At 55.1% G+C, this 6429-nt stretch overlaps 1 long non-coding RNA gene across 1 annotated transcript; it reads left to right on the top strand.

The window, feature by feature from the left end:
* The first annotated feature begins 1533 nt into the window (after positions 1–1533).
* Positions 1534–2533, top strand: LOC120385018. Its single transcript, XR_005589209.1, has 3 exons — positions 1534–1593; positions 1949–2071; positions 2427–2533. It is a non-coding gene; the product is annotated as an uncharacterized LOC120385018 (long non-coding RNA).
* The last annotated feature ends 3896 nt before the right edge of the window (positions 2534–6429 follow it).

Here is a 6429-nt window from a genome sequence, read left to right on the forward strand (position 1 = left end):
AGAGCATCTGCCATCCAGCTCCATCTCATCTAGAGCAAGTGAGTGGAGGTCTCCAGAGCCATCGCCAGTGGGGTGGGAATGGCCCAGCAATAGGGCTCCCAGCCTTTCCCTTGCAGGAGATTGTTCCCAACGTCGAGAGTCTTTGGGAGGGCAGAACCTGCCAGGTGCTGAACACCCACAATGGCAAGCAGTGAAATCAGTGGGAACTGAGGGCGACTCCTCCCTCCTGGGATTGGCACCGTGTGAGCGAACTTTCATTTAGGACTATCCGGTTCCGCTCTTTCTCTGGCCTGGGAGGGAGCGGGGTCTACTGGGGTGGAGGGAGCGGTTTGTCCAAACTAACGGAGAGCCCCATTGCTCTGAAAGAATGAGACTCTCCCAGTTTCACAGGGCCCTATTGGGTGAGGGGGAACATTGGGAGAAGCCTGTGCTGTGAGCTGCTGCCAGTGCGTGTGGACGGCAGCCCCCCTGCCCTGGGGTGGGGTGTGGGGAGGAGGAATTGCCTCAGCAGAGGGGACGTAGGCAGGGAGCAGGCAGGCCCATTAATGAGAGCTGCCTTGAGCCCAGACTCATGGCTGCTCCCCACTCAGTTCCAGGATGGAGCGGTGGAAGCGGATGCTGAGGAGGAAGGCTGGGCAGGTGGCTCTGGAGCCAGTAGGGAGCAGTGTCCGTCTTGCCCAGGAGGAGAGTGGCCCCTCTGTCCCCGCGGGCGAGGAAGAGGCCAGTGGGCAGGCAAAGCGGGCTCCTGACCTTCTGGAGGAAGAGGAAAAGACCAGCTCCCTTAGCAGGCCCTGAGGCACCTTCTGGTCCCAAATGGAGGTGGCCCCGGGTGATGCTATGTAGGAGGGACCCAGGCGAGGGCAGGAGCCGGGCAAGGCTTCCTTTCCAGGAAGCAGAGGAGCCAGGAGCCCAGCCCCAGGGCCCAGCAGGAGCTATCCACCAGCCTGGCCACCGAGGAGCCCCCAGCCAGCCGAGCAGGAGCTGGGCGGCTCCGGCATGGGGACCGGCAGCTCTGCCTACTCCTGAGGGGCCAGCACCTCCTCTGTGGGGTCTGACAGCCCTGAGGCTGAAGGCTCCCTCTGTGCAGGTGAGGGGAGACCCAGGGGACAGGGGGAAGGATGGGGGCAGTAGGGGACTAATAACACCCTGTACCCATTGGGTCACCAAGACGCCAGGACTGAGACATGGGAGCCCCACTAACACCAGTGGAGGTGGCACAGCTGCACCCTGTAGCAGGGGATGCTGGGCAGAGTCCGGGGAGCTCCAGCCTCCCCTGATGAGGTGGCGGGGGGGCTGACAGCCACAGGGCCCTGAGGCTGATGGGCCTGAGGGTGTCTCTGGGAGGGGCAGGGTGCGGCCCTCTGTGCCATGGGGCTCCTTGTTGAGGATGGGGGACATTGAGCCATTTCTCTACACTGCATCCCCCCAGTGGCAGCAGGGATTGTCCTTTCTCCTGCTCTCCCTGGTGCAGAGACCCCCAGTGCCCAGCAGCAGTGGGCTGAGGAGGAGGAAGAAGAGAAGGAGGAGGAGGAGGTGTCCCCTGAACAAGACACCATCAGGGTCATCCAGGACTACCTCCAGGGCAGAGCTGAGGTACAAAAATCTTACAGCTGCGCTGCCCCTGAGTCTGCCCTGCCCCTTCTTCCATCCCCACCCACACAGGGGGGTCTTGTCCCAGAGAATCCATCACCCCCAATGGGGGGAACTGCTCCCTTGTTACCTGGCACCCCAAAGTGGGGGCATTTGTCTCACACAGGCCAAGGTGTCCACTCCCCACAGACACTGTCCCAGTTACAACCCCAGTCTGTGCAGGGCGACACTGGTTTCGGGAAGCGGGGCGGCTTTCCCTGTCCAACTCCATGGGGTTCCTGAGCCATGGAGCTGGTGTAGGTGGGTTGGGGAGGTCCCTACCTAACTGTCTCTCTCTCTCCCCCCACCCCACTCCTAGTTGATGGCCAAACAGCTCCGCTTCCTCCGTAGTGTCCCACGTCTGTACTTCTTGGCACAGCAGCAGGGGCTGAACACTCTGGAGCCCCACGTCTCCAAAGCGGCCCTCGTGGAGAGCATTGCAGTGAGTGGGACCCCGTGTCTGGCCCCTGGGGCGAGGGACCCAGAAACGAGAGAAAGAGTTGGTGGGGCCAGAGGGGGAAGCAGAGGACAGTGGTTCCTGTGGCTGAGGCTGGGGAGCCGGGACGGGAGAGCTTCTGACACCACTCGGGCGCGGGCCGTGGGGGAATGGTACGGCCGGCGGGGCGGGGCGGGGGAAGGAAGTTTGATGGATGGGAGGAATGGGGGGCCCAGCTGGTTGGGGTTGGGAGTGACACTGGCTGTTTCTGCAGAGCACTTTGGTCTCTTCCCTGGAAAGTGCCTGTGGGTCTGCGGGGCCTGAGTCTCACATGCAAATTTATCTTCTTGGGGTCTCTCAGGAGCTGATTGAAAATCTGCCCATGGTGCCAGAGCCAACCTCCATCATCTCCAGCTCCATGGCTGCAGTTTGCAGCCTCAGGTACCAGGACCGTCCCATCCAGCTGCCTTAACCCTGGTACTGATCGGGTCTGGGCCGGGAGTCCCAGATCTTCTCCGGCCTAGATTACCCCCAGCTGTGGCTGTTCCCATCCCCAGCAGAGGAGGCGGGAACGTCTCCACTTTCCTGGCTGGGGTGATTTCTCCAGGAACGTTACAGCGGCCGTAGGGAGGATCACTGCGGGGAGGGTCATGGCCATGGCAGTGCCAGCGCCACTCCGGTGCCGCCAAGGATAACACGGGCTCTTCTCTCCCGCAGCAAACTGAAGCCGCTGCTTGCCTGGAGCTGGAATCACTCCTCCTGCGGGCTCTTCTTTGCACCATCTTCACGATGGGCACTGGGCAGGATACCGCCCACTTCCAGGTAGGTCACGATCCTACTTCCCTGTCCCAGGAGCAGGAGCCGCCTCTGGTCCCTGCTCCTTGGTTTGATGGAGCTGCTGAGAATAGGGGAGGAGTGAGCAGAGCTGGGAACAGGCCCGAGACAAACTGGCAGGGATGGCCCCTTCCCTCCAGGGGAGATTGTATTACCCCTCTGTGGCTGATCCCAGCCTTCCCTCTCCTCATTCTGTGTTCTGCTGCCTGGACTCTCCCGGGGATCCTTCTTCCCACCCATTGCAGTTTGGCTGGTCCCTAGTCTGCTGGGTACCAGCCCCTGCACAGAGAACTGCTAAGGCCAAGGATTGAGGAGCCAGCAGGCATCCGACTAGGAACTCTTGCCAAGTGTCCTTGGAATGATGTGAATGGGAGAGGCCAGGATGTGCCTTTTGGGTCTGGCCAGGGCTCTCAGAGAACCCCCCTGGTCCCGTGACTGGTGTAGCCCCATGTCCCATGACTGACGGGTGTTCCCGCTTCTTGCAGGCTCTGCACAACACCTATTTACAGAGGCTGGACGCCATGGTCGGGTGCCTGCTCACTGAGTCCCGCTCCCTTGCTAAGCTGCAGCACCTCTTGGAGGTGAGTAGAATGGGCCGGTCTGGGGCGGAATTTCCCCTTAACCCCGTCAGGGGGCTGCAAAGGAGAGACTAGAAGAGTCCCGTTTCCGTTGTGTCCTCCCAGCTTGGACCCAAGCCCCACGTTCCCAGAGCTGTCAGTGCAGTGCAATGTTGGGACCCTTACGCCTCCTGGGGCGGGGCGCAGGGGAGCAGAGGGAAGGAGCTGGGACTCTCAGCCAGAGCTCTGCACGGTTGCATTAAGCACTAACAGTGAAAACCAGGCCTGGCTGGGGCCTGAGAGACTGAAACCAACACCTGTGAGATGCAGGATATGGGACCCTGAGAAAAGTCACTGGCTCCTTTCTAGGGAGACCCTGAGATACAGGAGGAGCCTCAGGGAATCAGCTCTTCTGTCCTAGGGACACTGCAGTTCCTGTCCTCACGGCCACTCCATCCATCCTACCAAGGCTTCTGCAGCTGGGGTCTGGGGTCCAGGACATGTGCCTTGATCCTGACGTGCTGTTCATGGATCAGAGCACATGATCTGAGGTTCAGAGCAAATAGACCAGCCCCAAGACCGACCATTGTCCCAGCCTGGCGAGACAATGACAGCTTGTGCCCAGTGGAGGACAGGACCAAACAGCTCAGCTTCCGCCATGCTGTCCCACGTCTGTGCTTCTTGGCACAGCAGCAGGGCTGGACACTCTGGAGCCCCACTTCTCCAAAGTGGCCACGCCATCAGGGCTCATTCACCTGCACATCTACCAAAGTGATCTATGCCATCATGGGCCAGCAATGCCTCTCTGCCATAGGTACATTGGCCAAACCGGACAGTCTCTATGCAAAAGAATAAATGGACACAAATCTGACATCAGGAAGAATAACATTCAAAACCCAGTAGGAGAACACTTCAGCCTCTCTAACCACTCAGTGACAGACTTGAAGGTGGCAATTTTGCAACAAAAACTTCAAAAACAGACTCCAAGAGAGACTGCTGAACTTGAATTAATATGCAAATTAGATAAAATTAACTTAGTTTTAAACAGAGACTGGGAATGGTTGGGTCATTTCACTAATTGAATCTATTTCTCCACGTTAAGTGTCCTCACACCTTCTGTGGGTCATCTTGATTATCACTTCAAAGGTTTTTCTCCTGCTGATGATTGCTCATCTCAGTTGATTGGCCTCTTAGAGTTGGTATGGCTACTTCCACCTTTTCACGGTCTCTGTATGTATAAATATCTTCTTTCTGTGTTCCATTCTATGCATCCGCTGAAGTGAGCTGTTAGCCAGTGAGTGGCCCATCGAACGGACACTTAATTCACAATGGACCATGGGAGGCACCCATCTACACTGAACGGACTTTTCTGTGAATGTTCTATCTGACGTATCCTGCAAAGTATCCATCCTGCAATGACTGAGCAAAATGGGGCATGGACAGGGACTTGCCCATGTGACTCCAAGCTCCCATCTTTCACCTGTGATTTTCCACTAGCTGTGCTGAGGACTTTGAAACAATGGGTTTCCCTTCATATGGCAGAAGTTAAAAGAGGCCCTGGAAACATCTCCACTGTGCCTCTAGCCTGCTCCAGCCTCTTTCCTGCTCAAACATCTGGACTATGGACTTATACTAATGGGAGCATCTAACCAAGGGAGAGGCACTTCCAGTGACTTGGAAGCACCCAAAGACTTATCAAGCCAGCAGTTTATTCTATCACTGCTATAAGCCTGAACCAAGAACTTTGCAATTATTGTATTTGATTCCTTTAACCAATTTTAATTCTCACCTTTCTTTCTTTCTTTCTTTCTTTCTTTCTTTCTTTCTTTCTTTCTTTCTTTCTTTCTTTCTTTCTTTCTTTCTTTCTATAAATAAACCTTTAGCATTTAGATACTGAAGGATTGGCATCAATGTGATTTTGGGGAAATATCTAAGTTATATATTGACCTGGGTGGGCGGCTGGTCCTGTGAGATCAGAATATAGCCTCTTAGGGTATGTCTTCACTCCCCGCCAGATCGGCGGGTAGCAATCGATTTCTCGGAGTTCGATATATCGCGTCTCATCTAGATGCGATATCGAACCCTGAACACGCTCCCGTTGACTCCGGAACTCCACCAGAGTGAGTGGCGGTAGCGGAGTCGACAGGGGAGCCGTGGACGTCAATCCCGCGCCGTGAGGACGGGTAAGTAATTCTAGCTAAGGTACTTCGACTTCAGCTACGCTATTCACGTAGCTGAAGTTGCGTACCTTAGATCGACCCCCCCCCCACCTAGTGTAGACCAGGCCTTAGTTGAAGACATTGATTTTAAAGAACCACTCATTTCTCAGTCTAGTGTTTTTGGTGGTAATACAAGGACTGGATTCCCAAGGAAACTGCTTTCATGACTTCTTGTTAGCTGGTGTGGTGAAGCAGAAGTTTCCTTTGCAGGTTGAAGGGGAAAGGACGGACATTACTCATCTAATCGTAATCACACTGAGACGCTGAAGGAAGCAGAGCGAGGATGTGCTACTAGCAGTAATCCAGCCCAATGGGGAGGAGTTAAATATAAAGAAGAGGGTCATGTGGAGAACAGGGTTTGCTCTCAGAGCTTTGGAGAGAAAAGAAATCTGCCACTTTTTCTCTGTGAACTCCGTTTGCTTTTCTTGTTCCTTTCCGTTACAGTAAAGATACAGAGAATGGAAGTGGTTAAACTTCTCCCGAGGCAATGAATCACTTGGCTTGGTTTCCTCTCATCATTGCCAGTGCAGACAGGAGGGACAGGATTTGTTTTAAACGAGTCATGGACAGTTGATATTTTCATTGTTTTCTTTCTAAGCATTTAGCTTGGGGTCAGCCTCAGAGCCCAGTTAGTACTGAGGAGAATTAATCATTAAAGGGCAAAACCCTTCCTTAATGCAGAGTTAAGATTGGCTGGAGCAATATCAGCCCCTTGCAGAACCTCTGCAGCCGCAAAACTCAAACTTCTGAAAAG

This window comes from Mauremys reevesii, linkage group 17, assembly GCF_016161935.1.
Source record: "Mauremys reevesii isolate NIE-2019 linkage group 17, ASM1616193v1, whole genome shotgun sequence".
In the NCBI taxonomy this organism is placed as follows: domain Eukaryota; kingdom Metazoa; phylum Chordata; order Testudines; family Geoemydidae; genus Mauremys; species Mauremys reevesii.